The 18,790-nt window shown below is 47.9% G+C and overlaps 1 non-coding gene across 1 annotated transcript; it reads right to left on the bottom strand.

Annotated features, from left to right (window-relative positions):
* Positions 1-14,477: 14,477 nt before the first annotated feature.
* LOC128111361 (small nucleolar RNA SNORA40) lies at positions 14,478-14,610 on the bottom strand. The gene has a single exon (XR_008218608.1). It is a non-coding gene; the product is annotated as a small nucleolar RNA SNORA40 (small nucleolar RNA).
* Between the last annotated feature and the right edge of the window lie 4,180 nt (positions 14,611-18,790).

Raw genomic sequence — 18,790 nt, 5'->3', positions numbered from 1 at the left:
CCCTCAGGCGTTGCCCACCACCGTATGTAGCCACAGTGATGAGAAAGTCACCAGTACATGACTTCCCGGCTTCCCACAAATCCCATTTCACATTTTATCGATGAAAACTAAGTCACAATGTTTACAGTGGTCCTTTTCTCCTGTACTGTAAGCACTGACAAAATTCTGGCAATGCTGGGTAGTGGGTGATTTGGGCTTTGTGGGTGATACATGCTCTGCCCATGGAGCTCAACAACCACTTTTGACAATAACAACAAATGAATGAACACTGCAGAAGTTAATAAAACTTTACGTGGACAGTGAAATTTGAATATCCTACAGCTTCCAAGCATCGTGACATTTTATTCTTCTTTTTCATTTCCTTTCAACCACTTCAAAAAAAAAAAACTCTCTGTGTGTCACAGGTGGGCCATAGCCATTTGACCCCAGGGCTTTGGTTTGGTGGCCCCTCTGAATTAACCGAAGGCTGTATCTCCAGAGTGCCTTTATCTCTTTAAGTGTCTCTGCAAGAGAGCCTCTCACTAAATGCGTAATTGCTTTCATCATTGGCTGCACACTAAAAATCACCTGGAAGGCTATAATAATGATAATTAATAATATTAATGCCAGTGGTAGCCTGTCTGGGTTGAATTACATCAGGCCTTCTAGAAAAGGCTCATGGGCAGACATGAGAGACTCTCTCTCCCAGTGACAAATGTTCCCTTAGTCACAAATACATCAGCTCAGCTCCACCAGGCCCCATGGCTGGGCCTCCTAGGTTGGAGACTTCAAGGGCCTCCAAGAAGCTCCATGGCCTAGAAAGAAGAGGTGACATGCTTTGTTCCAGTCTCGGGTCCCCGAGTCTTAGCATGCACTCTTCGAATGAGCCGGCTGCGAGCTCCCCTCTTGGGGACACTCAGAACTCACTGCCAGCTCCCTGGAAGCACAGACAGTGAGCAGACCCTTACAAAGTCTGTGGACTGAAGGGTCAGCTCAGGCTGAGATGGAGAAGAGCTGAGCCCATGAGCACCTTCAATCTTCCAGGGCTCAGGGCTCTCCCAGCTACCACCTCCCCTTCACATTCATGCTGTGGACCCTCCAGGGCCAAACATGAGAAGCTGCAGCTTTGTAAGCCACTGTCCTGCTTCGGACCGCCACAGAGAATGCAGGGAGCAGATGTGCAATACCACCCAGGCTGTCCCCTTGGTTCCTTCCTCTCTTTGCCTTTCTTTGTAGATTTCAAGGTGATGACAGAGAGAAAACAGTCTTAGCATTTGTTAATACCCACTTGACCCACAAAAGAAAATTTGCCAGCATCGCTCGGCTTCTCATTTAAAAACCATTAGACCGTTCCGCTTGGCAGACCAGATCTAAATATTCTTAAAGGGGTGGTTTAATTTAATGATTACCTTAACAAGCCCCCTTTTAAAAATGATGATCCGCCAAATTCGGGGGATTTGTTTTGGAATCTGATCCAGTAAGTAGCTTTGTACAAAGAGGAGCAGAACGGAATGATCTGGTTCAGAACACGGTGGAAATCATAGAAATTACTTTGCATATTTAATCACTGTAGAAACATGAGTACAAACTGCTTTCTAGAGATTACCTTAGTTTTTTTTTTTTTTAAAAAAAAAAAAGCTAGAGCTTTGCCTCCAGCATGCCAAGCGCTGCTTTACAGGGAATTGTTTGGATGTTCGGGAACGGTGTTTTAGGTTTCAGCCTACCCGGCCATTGGCAGGACACATTTTTAAACAGGGGTGCAAGCTGGCTCTGAGGAAGGAAGCCAGAAGGAAGAATCCTTCCGTCAGGCCTGGAGGGTGCCTCCCCCTCTTCCCTCCTTGTTACACTGTGAGGTTGGAAAGGTGCTATGAAGTCTTAGGCTAGCAAAACCCCTCTGGGTCTGAAGTCCAGAACTGGTTGGAGGTGGGGGGGGGGGGGGGGTGCGTGGTACCACTCAGGAAATCTGGTTGCCTTCCGTCTACCCTCTAGCATGGAACCGTCAGAGAATTCCATCCCTCTGCCCAGCAGCAGCTTCCCTGTGAGTCACAGCCTTGCTGGAGGCCAGCCTGCAGCCACCAGGCCTCACAGTGGTGAGCGGGGGTGGGGGGGGCGTCACCTGTGCCCCATGCGGTCATCGTCTCCTTTGCTGGACCCCTCCTCTGCAATTCTGCCGAATGTTCATCATGCCTGGGGCTTCCTCTCTGACCCCCACACACAGCACACCTTAAAAGAGAAAGCACCCCAATTCTTTGTCCCCTCACTGGTTCTTTCTCTCCTGCACACTGTGGATCAATTATTAACTGTGACACTTTACTCCCTCCTAGGAGGGGGCCGATAGCAATTAGTTTGTCCTGTCTGTTTGATGTTTTGTCAAAACTGAGACTAGGGCCTGGCTCGGTAAATATTTGAATGACAGAATGAAATAGTGGCACTTCCCTGCCACTTGTGTGAGTATGGAGTGTATGTGCCCAACAACACACACACACACGCGTGCGCGCGCGCACACACACACACACACACACACACACACACACACACACACACACACACGTATTCAGGGGCCAGGTGTGATGGTACGTGCCTTTAACCCCAGAACTCAGGAGGGCAGGCAGACACCTCTGAGTTTGAAGCTAGCCTAGTCTACATCGAGAATGCAAGACTACATAGTGAGACCCTGTCTAAAATAAATAAGCAAATAAAAATCACAGGCGCAAAAGCAAACAAACAAATAAAGGCATTGTCCCTAGACTTTAGGGTTGTGTTTGGCCCGAGTAATCTGCTGTTTGGGCAAGTCTCAGACTCACCCTTCTGAGCCTCTGCTTCACATCCGTAAAATGGAACCACACTTACTTCACTGTTACTATGAGGAAATGAGATGGTGCAGAGAACAGGACGAGAATCAATGCTGGGACTTCTTAGGTGTGGTGGGTAATTTGCGGTGTCAGCTTATTCCAACCACAGGATGCCCAGGTAGCTGCTTATTAATGTCCCTTCAAGGTGTCTCGGCAAATCCTGTGGCCCTCTTCTGAGTGAGCTGGTGCCGCCCAACCGGCCAAAGGCCTGACTAGAACAAAAGGCAGGCGATAGAGTTCACCCAGGCCTGACTGGGTGAGCTGGGGCCTCGGCCTTTGGCTGCCTTCAGACTCAAACCTATACCAAGACACTCTCATGGCCCTGGGCAACACCACCAGCTCCCCTGGGTCTCCAACTTGAGTAAGGAAGCAGCCATGAGTGACATACCAGGACTCCAGCCAGCTGTCACTGTGGACAGCCACCATCATGCCTTATTAGCGTTTCCTTCCTACTCTGTAGCATCCTGGGTAGGTGTGGGCTGGGTTCTGAAAGGATCAGGAAATAACCGTGAAAAGCTTGACAGAAGCGTGTGCTGAGAGCCACCCAGGTTCCAACAGCTGGAACAGTAACACTGCGTGCCCGGCAAGGTGGGCACATCTGTCTGTGTGCACACACTCTCTTCAGAGGTGTGAAGGCATGCAGCAGTGACCCACCTTACAGGCTGAGTGTGGGTGTAGGTGTTTGTGAGTATCTGAAAGGGATGGTAGAGACAAGAAAGGCAAACTGCATGAGTGTGGAAATCAGGCCTGAGACATACACAAGTATGTACACAGATGCTTCTGATATCCACCTTGTGTATCACTGAGGCTTCTCAAAGGTCATGGTTTGGCCGTCCAGAGGGAATGACGACATTTCTTTCCCACACACTCTGAACACATCATCTTCTTTTATTCTTTATGATGAGTTGAAGATGTGTCTGAGTGGCACGGCAATTTGTCAATCAATCTGAAAGTAGAGGGGGACCCCTCTGCATAACTTTACACCCAGTATCCAATGCACCCTCGAGCTGTGCATTGAACTGAGACAGCCAGGAAGTCTGTCAAGCCCATACCTCCTCCTAGCACCCCGAATTTTCCACTCCATCATGCTGCCAGACCTGCCAAGGAGAGCATGCCCAAAGAGGACAGCCTGTGGCCTCATTGCCCTAAATCTTTCTGAACCAGGGAAATCTTTTTCACCCATATGCAGCTGCCTCCTCAGCTCCTCCATCTCTGAGCTTCACCAAGCCTGGCTGGACTATGGCTGTCCCCAGTACACCAGCTGTAATAGTAATCCTTTGTTCTTCTCTGGGCCTGCCCTGGAATCCATTCACCCATCCAGCCATACATGAGTGGGAAGCCCGCTTCAAATCAGGTGTTGCAATGCCTAGGGACAAGGACGGGGGTGGGCAGGTCCCCACCTCAGGGACGTCTGACATATACTTGGTCGGCCCTCTGTTTTTGTAGGTTGACTCGGATGGCTATCTTCAACTCGAGTAGCCATTCCGGAGCCTGCTTCCTGTCCCCAGTGGGGACCCACGGCTCCCTCTCCTTCACTGTCCCCAGAATATCATCCCACACCTGTGTCACCTTCCCCGGAGTCCTCTTCTCTCTGCCTTTTTCTGTTAGACTAAAACCACTCAGAGTCTTGCTCACCTGCAGACTCCAGCCCTGTGCACACAGCGCCTGGCGCATAACAGACTCTGAGAAATGTTCGCACAGCTGCTGGAGAACAGTAAGTCGCAGCTAGAGTGGAGGCGAGGTGCTTTTCTCTGCATGAGCAGTGTCATCATTATCGATTAATTAATTATTGCTGCCATAGCAATCCTCAGCTTTGTTTGGGCGTTTATAACTGTTATTTCATTTTCCTAATAATGCTACAAAGTAGGTATAGTCTCCTGAGTTGGCTGAGGGTCAGGGAGGTTCAGCAACTCCTCCAAAGCCGCATGGCTGGAAGGAGACAGTCTGAAGCCATCAGCAACCTTTTCCAACCTCCGCAGAGCAGTTTCTACATTTGCGTTTCCCCCTTAACAGCCATCTCAGGGCTCCAGCTAGGAACCTTGGGCTGGTCTCCTTCTTGGCTGGTTTAAGAGCCCTTCCCTGAAGAACTCCTGTACCCCCTAGAACTAGCCACTTCGGGGAGTGACTTTGCCTGAGGCTGAATTATGGAAATCAGCTGTCAATTACCCCGGGTGGCTGTGTAAAAGAATTACCGCAACAGTCACGGAGAAAAGAAAACTTCGTTCTCACCACCTACCAGTAAAAGCTAATTCAGAATAACTCCATTTAACAGTTATTTTATGCTGAAATACCGGATACCTCGGGGAGTCTTTTAGGGATTTTATAGTCTCTTTATTTATAAATGATTCATGCTGCATTTTCAGAAAAACCTACAATTAGTGTGGGTAGCACAGAAGCTCCTTAGGGAAAGGTTTTTAAAAAAAAAAAGAAGAAGAAAAAGAAAAAGAAATAGAGAAAGAAAGCAGGAAAAGGAAAAGAAGAAAAAGAAAACGTGTGTGAGCTCCCGGCCCCTGCTCGGCCGCCTGCCCTTGTTTTTCCAGCGGCCTGCGGAGAGCCGAAGAAAGGAGGCAGGGGAGATTTTCTCTAACCTCTCGACACATGCTCCTTTGACAGCGTTTGTACAGTTATCCCCGTCATCTTCTCAGCCCACAGGATTCTCCTAATGCACGTGGCACTTTGGCACATGCTCCCAGGCCTGCAGAAGTTTAAAGAGCTTAGAAGCACTCGGCTCCAAACCCCTTCTCAGCGGCATGGAAAAGAGCCGCGGGAGACAGTTGTGGTCTGGGCAGAGGGTCAGCCCTGGGGCCAAGAAACTTTGTCTGGGTTCCAGATCTAGAACCATCCAAGAGAGAGCCTGCATCAGATGGATGCAAGGTCCTCTGTCCAGGGAGGCGGATCCTAGCGACGTGTGGGGCTTTCCCATTCCATCATCCATTGTACGGTCTTTTTGGACACTTTCTCTGCTCCATGTTTGAGACAGTTTCTGGATCCAGAAGGGCCCATTCTAGTGGGAAGATGAGAATAGAACACCCCCACAGTGGACAATGGGACAGAGGCTACACATGAGAAACTGATCTAGCCCCACAGGGACCAAACGATGCTGGAGTCAGGAGGAAGCTTCCCAGAGGAAGCGAAGCTGATGCAGAAAGGTGGAGTGAACAGGATTCCCAAAGCTGGGACTGGAGCATGTGACCCATTCTACAGGGCAGAGCAAAGGAAGCCAGGCTGGATTGGGTTAGCAACTTGGTTCGGATGCAGGACCCAGCCACCAGGCAGGAAAGTGGTGAGAGCTCCTGGGGGCATCCACAAAACAATCATTTCATCAGGAAGGTTTACCAAGAATGAGGGACTGGCCCAGCACACAGTCAATCATTCTCCCTGTGGATGGCCTGGGGGAGGAAGACCTGACCCTGATACAGAAAGAGAATTGGCTGGGTCACTGACAGAAGACCTCAGGATTTCTCCTGAGTATTTTGAACTGTGTGCTCATCACCATCGGCAGGACAGTTTCCTCATTCACCCATGTGTGATGCTGTGGGTGGCATTGGACAGGAGGTCAGGTGCCAAGTCTTTGGCTTAATAGGAAGTAAATAAAGCAGATCTCAGATTCACTGAAAAAAAAATTTTTTAAAGCCGGGCACTCGGGAGACAAAGGCAGGCAGATCTCTGTGAGTTCGAGGCTAGCCTGGTCTACAAAGTGAGTTCCAGGACAGCCAGAGCTGTAACACAGAGAAACTCTGTCTTGAAAAACCAAAAAAAAAAAAAAAAAAATTTAAGAAGGAAGAAGGAGAAGAGGAGGAGGAGGAAGAAAAGAGGAAGAGGAAGGGGAAGAGGAGGAGGAAGGAGGAGGAGAAGGAGAAGAAAGGGAAGAAGAGGAAGAGGAAGGAAGAAGAAGAATCATCATCATCCACACAAGCAGCCTGCAGAATCTATACCCGAGGTCCATCTTCCCCACCCAGAAGCAGCTTGTTGAGTCTCTAACAAGCGCCTCTCGGGGACAACTGTGCAAAGTGAGCGCTGGGGAGGACCTTGGGTGTGGGGTCCCACTTCAAAATGAGATGTGCTCCCCTCTTCTGACACTTTCTCCCTGGAATCTAAAGTCTACTGCAAGAGCATGATGAGGTACGACCCTGGAGAAGAGGTCGGGTCATGAGGCGGAGCCCTGCCCCTGCAGCTGTGCTGGGACACAGTGAAAAGTCGCCATCTATGGCCTCACCAGGAACTAGAGATGCTGTTAGCTTGGCCTAGAACTGCATGGAGACCTTCCAGGGCCGTGATATTTTGTCAGCAAAATTCAGACACACTTCCTGCTGGCGCCTAAGGGCTAGTAGTGTGCTCCACTGGACTGACACTATACACACAAGGCAGATGTGGTCTTTGAGGAGCAGGTGTGGTCTGGGATGACAAGTGTGGCTTGAGGAGATGGATATGACCGTGGGCCATGGGTGTGGTCTTGGGCGATGGGTGTGGTCTTGGGTGATGGGTGTGGTCTTGGTGATGGGTGTGGTCTTGGGTGATGGGTGTGGTCTTGGGCTGGGTAATAAGATGTTGTCTTGAGTGATGGTGTGCTCTTATGTGATGGTGTGACCTCAAGTGACAGGTATGTGACCTCGGATGACATAAGCTGGTCCACTGTGGAGGCATAATGCTGTTCTCTGGTCTCTCCCTGGTGACCTGGTAATTTGGGCAAGAAAGTGTCAGTACCTTGTGGCCCTTATTCTTTATACAAAATGTACTCAAAATACGTCATATAAACAAAACCATAAGGCTTCTTGGGGAAAAGCAGGGAAAAAAAAACTTTTTGTGGCCTTGGGTCAGACAAATATTTGTTACCTACCACACCGAAAACATGATCCTTATAAGAAAAAAAAAAACTACCAGGGTAAACTTTACCCAAACTGAGAATTTCTGTTGTTCAAAACTGCAGCTCAGAATTAAAAAGGAACCACAGAAAGGGAGGAAACACCTGCCAAGTACATGTCTGGTGAGGGACCCATGTTGAAAAATGTATGAAGAAATCTCACTTTTTTTTCCCTTTCCCAAGAACATTCAGATCTTTTTCTTTTCCCTTTTCAGTTCTGTAGCAGGAGCCCAGGATCCTGCACACACACGCTGGAAAAGTCCTCTACCATCAAGATACACCCCCAACCCTGAAATCTTAGTAATAAGAACACCGGAAACAAAAATTTGAAAAGAAATGAGAAAGTTAAAAAGAAATGAGAAACAGGGCATGATGGTGCATGCTTTTAAACCCAGCACTTGGGAGGCAGAAGCAGGAGGATCTCTGAGTTTGAGGCCAGCCTGGTCTACATAGTGAGCTCCAGAACAGCCAGAACTACATAGTGAGGCCCTATCTTAAGAAAGAAAAAAAAAAGGAGAGGGGGTGAGGGGTGAGGTAGGGCTGTCTGAACAGACACCTCACCAGTGATATACAGATGACCAACAAGCATCAGCAGAGACCCCATGTGCTGTGTGAGCGGGGACTGTGAATTTAAACAGCAAGACTGTACACTCCAACTCCAGCAATAACCCGAACTCAGAGCATCCACACCACCAGACACCAGAGAGGGTGGAGATCACAGGGACCCACTCATAGTCACTGGGAAGCCGGCACACAGGAGTCACCAGGGAAGACAGGGTTGAGTGTTCGTACACAACTGACGGTACTCAGAACCATATGTGTCCGTGCTCTTTGGAATTTCCTCAAAGGAGTTGAAAATTTATGTCCACTCCAAATCCCATGTTGATAGCAGCTTTATTCATAACTGCCACAACTTGGAAGCCACCAAGACACCCTTAGTGAACGAGTAGGTAAATGAAATGTCGCACACCCAAACAATGGGCTATTATTCAGTGTTAAAAAGAAATGAGCCATCAAGCCATGGAAGTCGTGGCAGAATTTTAAATCCATGTTGTTGAGTGAAGGAAGCCAATAGGAAAAGATTACATCTGTGGACACAAATCATGGTGCCTTTGCCTAAAACCCTTCAAATGTGCCTCAGAGGAAGTGAATACTGATGTAAACCGTGGGCTCCAGATGAGAATGTGCAAGTAAAATTTCACAGACTGGAACCAATGAGCCCTTCTGGAAGGTGATATTAATAATGGAGGAGGTTGTGCCTACATAGAGGCAGAGGCCATGTAGAAAACCATCTATATTTTCCACTCTGATGGACTACAAATCTAAACCTAATCGAATGGGGAAAGCCTACTTTAATAATTAGCAAAAGGCTTAAATCAACACCTCCCTCAAGAAATAGAAAGATGCCAAACAAACTCTATAAAAGTTGGTTGACAGCGTTAGTCACTAGGGAAATGTAATTCAACACCACAAGAAGATGTCACCACATGTCTGGATGGCTAAAATTAAGCAGGGAAATGATAATACCAAGTGTTGACAAGGGCTTAGACCAACTGGGACTTTCCTATTATTGCTGGTGGGAATTTAAAATGGTGCCCCGGGTGTTGGAGAGATGGCTGAGGTTTATGGCACTGGCTGCTCTTGCAAAGGATCTGGGTTCAGTTCCCAGCACCCACATGACAGTTCATGACCATCTGTAGTTCCAGGGGGATCCAATGCCCTCTTCTGACCCCAGAGGGCACTGCACACACACATGGTGCATAGACGTACATGCGGGCACACACTCACACACGTAATACGAGATTAAAAAATCATAAAATGGTATTCTGGAGAAAAGCAGGCGGGATCTTACTTTTCTTACAGTGTGAAGCATTTACAGCATTTACCTTATAACCCAGCTGGGCAATTGCTAAGTTTTTACCCAAGCAGACTGTAAACCTAGCTTCCTATGAATTCTATAGGGGAATGTTTACGCTGCTGATAACCACGAAGTGTCTCACCTGGGAAACAAACCAACCTCAAAATTTTTTACATTTATATATTGGAATATTATTCATCAATGAAATGGGAAAAACTAATATCCATAAGAACAGACATGAATGTCAAAGTCATTTAAGTCCAGCACAATGATTGCCAGCCAGCCAACGTTCTCACAGAGGCAGGACTATGGGGACAAGAGACTCACAAGACTAGTCAGCAGGGACTGGCTGGGGGGCACACAGATTTGACCACAGGACATGGGAAGATGTTTTCCCACCATGAACTCTCCCCATATCTGTGCGGATATGGAGAGATATCCATATGTCATCACCCCGGCACTGTCAGTCACTATTGAGTATGGATTCTACCTTGACAATTATACTTTAACATTGAAAGAGGGAGGGGAATGAGGTCATTATAAAAGTTTGTGTTTCTTTCTTTTTTTTAATTCTTCAGAAGACGTAAAACATTGCTTTTGTGGAAAAACTCCTTTTGGAAAAGTAAATAAATGAAAAGAATTGAAGGGTTCTTTGAACATGAGGCCCTTTCATTCCTGATATTAGAATTTGTATTGCCAGAAACGATAATATATGTAGAGATCAAAAACACATCAGGATGATGTTGCGCTTAATTTTTTATAAGGCGGTGAGGTCCCCGTGTTCATCTGGCACCTCTCTGCGCATGCAAAGTGACAGGTACGACGGGCACTATGCCGTGCTTAATTACAGGGGAGTGGAGCAGTTGCCGAGGCCAACTCTCTTCTCCTTGCTTTCGAAGTTTATTCCCCAAACTTCTTTGTCAGAGAGGCGCACAGGGCTGAAGTTTCCTCCCTTCTGCCTCCATCCCGCCCCCCCAAATAAACTCACAATTCAGTCAATCAAGCGGGTGACATGGCAGCCAACACTGATTGCCTGATTTCTTCCCTCCCAAACTGACAGAACCCGATGGTTATTTATTTATTTACTTACTAATAATTTATAGGCTGTCTCCTTCTGGAAAGAATGTGAGTGCTTTGCCGGATATCTTGGCATCGTCTCCAAAACACATAAGCATCTCAGGGAAGAAAACAACCACCAGAGAAGTGGCCTTTGGTTCCGTTCCAGGCTCTGCGGAGTCGCGGGGCCATGTTTAATGAGCCCATTACTGCAGAATATGAATAATGGAGTGTCCAACCTGGCTGCTGTGTTAAAGTGGGGTGTCAGGTAGGAAACACCTCTGCAAGGCTGTCTATGGCAGTACGGGGAGGGGAGCCCCTGGGTAATTGGCTCAGGGACTAGACAAAACTGGTGTTTTTGTGTCTAAAAGTCAATGAACTAAGAATTTAGCGGCCATTAAATGATAGCGCTGAACCAAACACTTTACATGCTGCTCTTCTTCATTTAGCTAGTTATTGGGACTCCATAAATAAACAGAAAACACTCAGAGAGGGTGTGTAACTTGCCTGTGATCACAGAGCTGAGAAGAATTCAAGTTCTGATGGCAATCCAGGTTTTTCTAAATCCAAAGCCTATGCTTCCCTGCCTTCCCTGTGCCTCTGAGATCTGGGCCCAGGCTACATGTCTAGCACTGTTTCTTTGTCATAGTCTGGGTTATCACTGTCACAGTGACAGCCTCGCTCAGTTGTAGACACTGTTCCATGAAACATTCACGCTACCTCTTACCTGTGAGGATGAGTTCAGCACTAAGTGACAGCAAATGAAAATTCAAACTGACTTCAACTGAGATGACCCCAGAGCAGACTGGATCCAGACACCAAAGGTCTTCCAAGTACTATCTGGGAGCAGGTATCCAAGAGCTTAGATTCAAGAGCCCTTTTCCCCATGATGCTTCTTCCTTAGATGGGTAGGAACCCTGACAGGGATAAAGAAATGGACTCATCTCTGTAGGCATGAGACACCTTTCCTATTTACCCAGGTGTCACAGCTCCAAACTTGCTGCCTGAGACCAAGCTGCCCCAATAGAAGGCAGCTCACATACCCATTCATAAACCAGAGGGACTAAGGATGGTCAGTGTCCTCAAATCCATTTCTTTCCCACGGCCCCTCCATGAAATATTTACTTGCCTGGTTGCTCCCACAGGACACCCTGACAAAAGCAACTGAGCTCAGAATGTGAGGTCATAGTTCACTGATGGTATGGCAGGATCATGGGAACTGGTTAAAACCTCAAAGGGCCAAAGCCAGACCCTGGTGACCAGCTTCTTCCAGCAGGGCTAAACCTTCCACAACCTTCTAAGACGGCACCACAAGATGGGGCCCAAGTGTTCAAACGCATGAGCTTATGGGAGATATTTCACATCCAAAGCACAGTGCCTAGGAAGAGAACTTTCTCGGCCTTTTCTTGGAATTCATAAGGGGTCCTACGACCAGCCTCTACTGTTAGAATATATCAGACGTGATGCACCTGCAGACTTGTCGGCAAGTGTCCTGCGTGATCAGCCACACTCTCACAGCATAACTGAACACAGAAGACTCCAGGTAGCCCTAGAAGTTGGCAACACCACAGGAAGGAGAGATCTCAGTCACCAAGTCACTTCATGACAGGCTATGGCATGTCTGGATGTCACTGATGTGTCAGATTAAGCCACTCAAATGTTAGGACTATTTGTTACTGCAGCTGGCATGACATTGTTTAGTAAACGACCATCATAGTTTCCTCATGCTAATGAGGATGAGAGTAGGGTCTCCTATGGCCAGGGGGACAGAGAGAAACTCTCAATAAAACGGCTTTCTAAACTCACATGAGTCTTCAGGTGACCTTGGATAAGTCACTTTCAAACTAACTTCCGGTGGGCCAGAGTGTCTCAAGTGGTGTGTGACAATTTAATTGTCAACTTGACACAACCTAGAATCACCTGGGGAGAAGAGTCTCAATAAGAGACTTCCGGACCAGGTTAGACCAACCCGAGTGTCTGGACCAGGCTAGACCAACCTGAGCACATCTGTGAGGGATCATCTTGATTGCCTTCGTTGATATGGGAAGACCCAGCCTGAAACCATTCCCTTGGTTTGAGCACTGCTCTGCAGAAGAGTGGAGAAAGTTAGCTGAACACTAAGCATGCATGCTCACATTTTTCTCAGCTCTTGACTGTGGATGGGATGGGACTGGCTGTTTGAAATTCCTGCTGCCTTGACCTCCGTGTGGTGAGGGACTGTACACTGGAATTGGGAGCTGAAACAACTGTTCCTTTTGCATGCTTTCTGTCAGGTATTTTTTTTTTTTTTTTTTTTTTTTGAGACAGGGTTTCTCTGTGTAGCTTTGCGCCTTTCCTGGGACTCACTTGGTAGCCCAGGCTGGCCTCGAACTCACAGAGATCCACCTGGCTCTGCCTCCCGAGTGCTGGGATTAAAGGCGTGCGCCACCACCGCCCGGCCTCTGTCAGGTATTTTATAACAACAGAAATGTAACTAGAACAGGGTTAATCTGCACACACTCGAGAGGTGACAGGAAGGAGTCGTTTCAGAGCAAAGCCCCAGCTCCCTCCTATGCCAAGGAGCTCAGACTTTTGGACAGGAGACAACTATGCAGATTGCCCTCTCCCACAAGGTGACTTTGCACTCACAAAAGTAATCACTGTAGTTTATTTGCTATGATTTCAACAAAACGTAATTTTCCTATCTCTGATCGGGAAGCCAAATGTAACTCATTCATTGTGTCTGCCTAGCTGTAGAATCCCTGCAACGTAAGCCAGGTACCTGAACCTGCTTGGATCCCCTAATTACTCAATCACATCCATTATACCAGGTTGGATCCATGTTCATAGTCTTTATCATTAATGATGCCATTGTAATATTAATTCACTATGCACTAGCCTTCTTCCGCTAAAGAGGGAGATCTCTGTAGGGGGTGTTCCTACTGATCAGAAGCTGTGTAGACACCAGCAACTACACAGCAATATGGAGGCAAATGTTTTTGAAATAACTCATCCTGCTAAGTGCCAGGCTATGGTTAGCACCCATTATTTCTTTAGTCTTATCCAGGATCCCGCCTTAAAGAAGAAGCCAAGTAACTTGCTGATTAGCTGTCTGTCTATGACAAAATACCTGAGGCCAGCAACGTATAAGGAGGAAAAATTCATCTGAGCTTGTGATTTCGAAAGTGTCAATGTGTGGTTGGCCTGAACTCCATACAACCTAGCTCAAAACAACAACAACAATGTTTAGATGCTATGGAGAACAGGATAGAATTTTCTCCCAAGAAATCAAATACAGAACTACTGTGTGATCTTAGCCATCTCACTTCCGAGATAAATCCAACGAATTGAAGTCAAGACTTCTAAGAGGCGCCTGTCTGCTGTGGGCATTGCACTGCTATTCAAAACAGCCATCTGAACAGCTTTAATGCCCTTGGGCAGATGAAAGGAGAAAGACAATGTGGTATGCACATCCCGGGGAGTATTACTCAGCCTGTAAAAAGGAGGAGCCCCTGCCAGTTACCAAGGTGTAGATGAGCCTTGGGTCTATGGTGCTACGTGACTAAGCCCATCGCTAAAGTACAAACACTTCATGGGCATCATAAATGAGCATCTAAACAAGCCAAAGTCACAAATGCAAAATATAGAACAGTGACTACTCTGGGAAGGGGAGAGGAAAGAGAGGGCTGCTAACCAGCAGGGGCAAAGTTCTGCAAGACGGGTGAGTCCTAGGGGCCTGCTCAGCAGCATTGTGTGCAGAGAACAATGCTGTGCAATTCACTGAAAATTAAGTTTCTATTTTTTAACCTATGCTTCTAAATTATAAACTCTTTATTATTAGAACCGAACTCATTACCAACACAAGCATCGCTCTGAGCTGTCATTTGTGCGTCATACTCCTTCTTCTACGTTTCAAAACTCTGCTAAACAATGAGCTCTGGGCTGCAAAAGAGGATTGATTTTTTTTTTTGCATCTGTCTTTCATTCTTTTACCTATCAGGGGAACAAAGATGCACACAGATGCTAAAGCACCCTCTCAAGAAAATAGAATTCACAAAAAAAAAAAAAAAAAAAAAAAAAAAAAAAAAAAAAATTTAACTGGCAGGGAGTTGTGGCACACACTTGTAATCCTACCACTTAAGAGGCGGAGGCAGGGGGATCCAGGCCAGTCTGGGGTATATAGTAAGACCTTGTTGGGAACAAAGTAAAGGAGGAGGGAGGGAGGGAGGGAGGGAGGGAGGCAGGCAGGCAGGCAGGCATCTAACGGCACCTCTATTTACTGGACCTCAAATCATGTAAAAGCCAAAGCAAAAACAGGTAACTTGCAGCTGGAAGAAAAGGAAGAAGAAAAGTCCAGCTACAGTGTTATTTTACACCATTGGTCCCCACAAATGTGACTTTCAAACTCTGTTCCGTTTCTCCAAGGCCGGACCACTCACACCATACCTCCTGCATCTGAGAGGTCTCTGTGTGCCTCAGCTGACCAAGCAGCCCGGTGAACAGTGGGATCCTGGGGAGCTCACAGTGTGAAACCTCGGCAAGCTGCAGATAGAAATACATGGGGACACTGTCACCCTTCCGGCTTCTGAATTCTAGAACGATGAAGCACGGTGTGGTATAAGGCAGTGTGCGGCATCAATGAGACAGGAGCCCATGCAGAAGATGCATTATCATCAAGCAAGTCGGAGATGCAGGGGAGTACTCCCTCCTGCCCACATGCTGGGCAGAGGGCTTGAAATCGGGTCTATAGGACCATAATTGCAGTCAAGAAGAAGACGAGCCCTCCTTTCCTTAGGTATCTGCCTTTCCCCATGGCACCAAGGACAGTCCATGGGGTCCACCCCATTCTAAACCGGCAGTAACTCTCTGGACTACAAAGTCTTTTTAACCCTCCAGTGACCACATCTGGACACAGCACCATGTCACCACCTGGGTTTTTGAGTTTAAGCTAAAACTAGTGTGTCCCACTTTTCCAAGAAAACTGTTTATGTGAGATTATAAAAACTAGCCAGGTGTGGTGGTGCACACCTTTAATCCTAGAACTCGGGAGGCAAAAGCAGGCTGATCTCTGTGAGTTCAAGACCAGCCTGGTCTACAAAGCAAGTTCCAGGACAGCCAGGGTTACACAGCGAGACACTGACTCAAAAAAAAAAGTAAGAACTTCCCAGCATTCCACTGTTTTTATTAGTAAATGGGATATCTAGGCTACTCACTAGATGGTAGATCACGTTAGCCATCGGCTGGGCTCTATGATGGTCTAGAGCCTCACCGAGAGTCCCCTTTGAGCCTCTCAAACTCCCCTTGCTAGAGAGACAGGCTGACCAGGGTGCTGGGGATCTCTGACACCCCACTCTGAAGTCTGAAACGCTCCAGACCCCCAGGCTTCTGAGCCCCACCACAGACTGGTGGCCCAGTGTACACAGGCCATGTTTCAGTGCAAAGCTCCTGAAGTGCTGTACAGAGCACCCTCCAGCTATATGTGGAAGGCGTATATAAAATAAATGAGTTTCGTGTTCACATGTGGGCTCCATCCCCCAGTCATCTCATTATGTATACAATCCCAAATCCAAAGAAATCTAAAGTCCAAAAGCCTTCTGGGCCCAAGCATCTCGGGTAAAAGACCCTCCACCTACATCACTGTACGTTCCCGTTTGCCTTCAAGTTGTTGAGGCTTACAGAAAGCAACAATGAGGACGGGGTGGCGGGGAGAGGGAGAGTGAGGGGGGCTCTGCTCAGTGAGCAAAGGTGCTTGCTGCCAAGCCTGACCACCTGGGTTCAGTCGTCAGAACCCACATGGTGGAAGGGAGAGATCAACTCCCAGAAGTTGGCATCCGACCTCCACATATGCACATTAGAAATGTAAAATGAAAAAAAAATTAATTAAAGACACAGCAGTTTAGGGTCTGATTAAGAGAAAACTGCAGAATCCAAAGAAGAAAGCTATTTCCCCATGCCATCAAGTCCCCAAAAGCAACTCAAAGGCTTTGCTTCCTGGTCCCTGGATGCAGCCTCCTCTGGTCTCTCTGTCACATCCTGATGTCACTCAGTCACCAGAGAGGACCCACGCTTGCTGAATTAGAGTTTTATAGCAAAACAACTTGGCAATGTTGGCAATGTGCTCTGATCAATATGTGTCTATTACTTGTCAAAGGTTTTTTGGTTTGGGTTTTTTTGTTTTTTTTTTTTTAAGTCTTGTAGCCTCAAATGAAGCTTATTTGCAGCCAGATTCTAACTTAGTTGAAAAAACCGGTGTTGAGCCAAAACAGCTCACAATGGGCTGGGGGGGGGGGAGAGAAGAGAGGGAGAGAGGGGTGGAAGGAGAGGAAAGAAAATGGGAGGATGGAGGGGGAAGGGAAGAAAAGTGAAAGAGAGGAAGGGGTGGACCAAAAAAAGACAGGAGGGGGAAGAAGGCAGGGGAGGAAATCAGGTCGGAGCAATGGTGTTGGTGAAGTACGAAGTTGCCTGAAATTTTTTCAAACGAGTCACCACCCTTAATTTCTGCTCCCCCAAACCCTGCACTGCACGGTGCTTACACACGTTTTTTAAAAATGAAGTTCAGTGGGATGGAAAGGCTGTCAAGAGCAGCCCAGCTAGACAAGCTGCAAACTCCGTAGTCCTCACGGGACTTTCTGTTCACACTGCTGTAGGGGCACCACACCTTCTCGATGGAGGATGGAGCGGCTGATTCCCTGAAGTAAATATTAGCTATGGTACTCTGTGGCATTTGCACATATGGGCCACCGATCTGGAACACTCCAGAGTGTCCTAGAGTGTCCCAGAGACTTCCTGGCAAAGCCAGTGCAGCCAGGAAGTGACCTGGGACTCACCCCAGACATGGTGCATGACCCCATGCGTTCTTCCTTTGTGGTCTTCCACTCCATGCCCATCCTCCTCAGCAGTCCTAAGTTCTTCCAAGGCAAATCAAACACCTCTGGCCTCCAGGCACCATTTCCCTGCCTCTCACCTGCCCCCTCCCTCTCCCCTTCACTTCCCCTGCTGTCAGGTGTGAAAAGAGGGAGGGCTGTGTCACTCTACATGCTCCCCTGTGATGGAGGTGTGGCTGAGTCTTCTTTTCCCCTGAAGGAGACGGGGACAGACAGCCTTCTAGAGTCTATTTGGCTGAGTGGCCTTCGTTTGGTTCTGGCTTGTATCCTTCCGCTCTGAGCATAGCTGGGACACACTAAGGCAAGGCCAGCTGCCTGAGCTCCACTAAGGAGAACACTGCTGTGACCACAGGGTCCGCAGAAGGAGGGACCACAGTCCAGCACCCCACCCCAAAACCCAGGAACATCAGAGCAGGGACTATCGCCAGGGCTCTGTGAAGAACCCTGGGGCTCCCTTCTCTCTAGAGAGGGCCTGCGTGAGTGAGTGGAACTGAGCGATAGCTTACAGTCTGTGAACTGGAAAACCATAATCAAGGGAAGGCCACAGTCATAGAGGAAGCTCTGGACTGTGGCCTTCCCTCCTCCGAAGCCCGGTGGCCAGGTGTTCCTGGACACGTGCGGCATCCGCAGCCTATCCTCATCATCTCAGGATGCCCTTCCCAGGTCTTTTACAAGGACACCCTAAATCTAGGATAGGTCCATCTCCAAGTCCTTAGACAATCACGTCTGCAACCAGCCAGTTCCATGGAAGGCCACACTCTGAGGTCCCGAGTGGCCAGGAACTGCATCAGTGGAGGGACACTCCACAGCACACTCCACATCCTCAGGTTCACTCCAGCTGAAAGACCTTTAACAGGTTTGATAGCCCCCTGGTGACATCCCAGGGACATCACACAGTGTAGGCAACTGTCTTCACAGCTGAACTGTCCAGCAAGCACCAGGGCTAGCCATTTGTCACCGGGACCCACACGAAAAGCCAGACGTACCAGCGCATTTCTAGGTAAACACCATCATAGAGCCCTCCATCCCGATACCTCTAGAACAGTGGTTCTCAACCTGTGGGTCGCAGCCTCTTTGGGGGATTGAATGACCCTTTCACAGGGGTCGCCTAAGATCATTGGAAAACACAGGTATTTGCACTATGATTCCTAACCGTAGCAAAACTGCGCTTGTAAAAGTAGCAACGAAAATAATGTTACGGCTGGGGTCACCACAACATGATGAGGAGCTGTATTAAAGGGTTGCAGCGTCAGGAAGGTTGAGAACACTGCTCCAGAGGAATCTGTTTGCCAAGCAGCATCCATGGGAGAGACTCTGTAAG

This window comes from Peromyscus californicus, unplaced genomic scaffold (genome assembly GCF_007827085.1).
Source record: "Peromyscus californicus insignis strain IS unplaced genomic scaffold, ASM782708v3 Scaffold_15__1_contigs__length_86483966, whole genome shotgun sequence".
Classification (NCBI taxonomy): Eukaryota; Metazoa; Chordata; class Mammalia; order Rodentia; family Cricetidae; genus Peromyscus; species Peromyscus californicus.
This window is presented reverse-complemented; position numbering and strand designations above follow the sequence as displayed.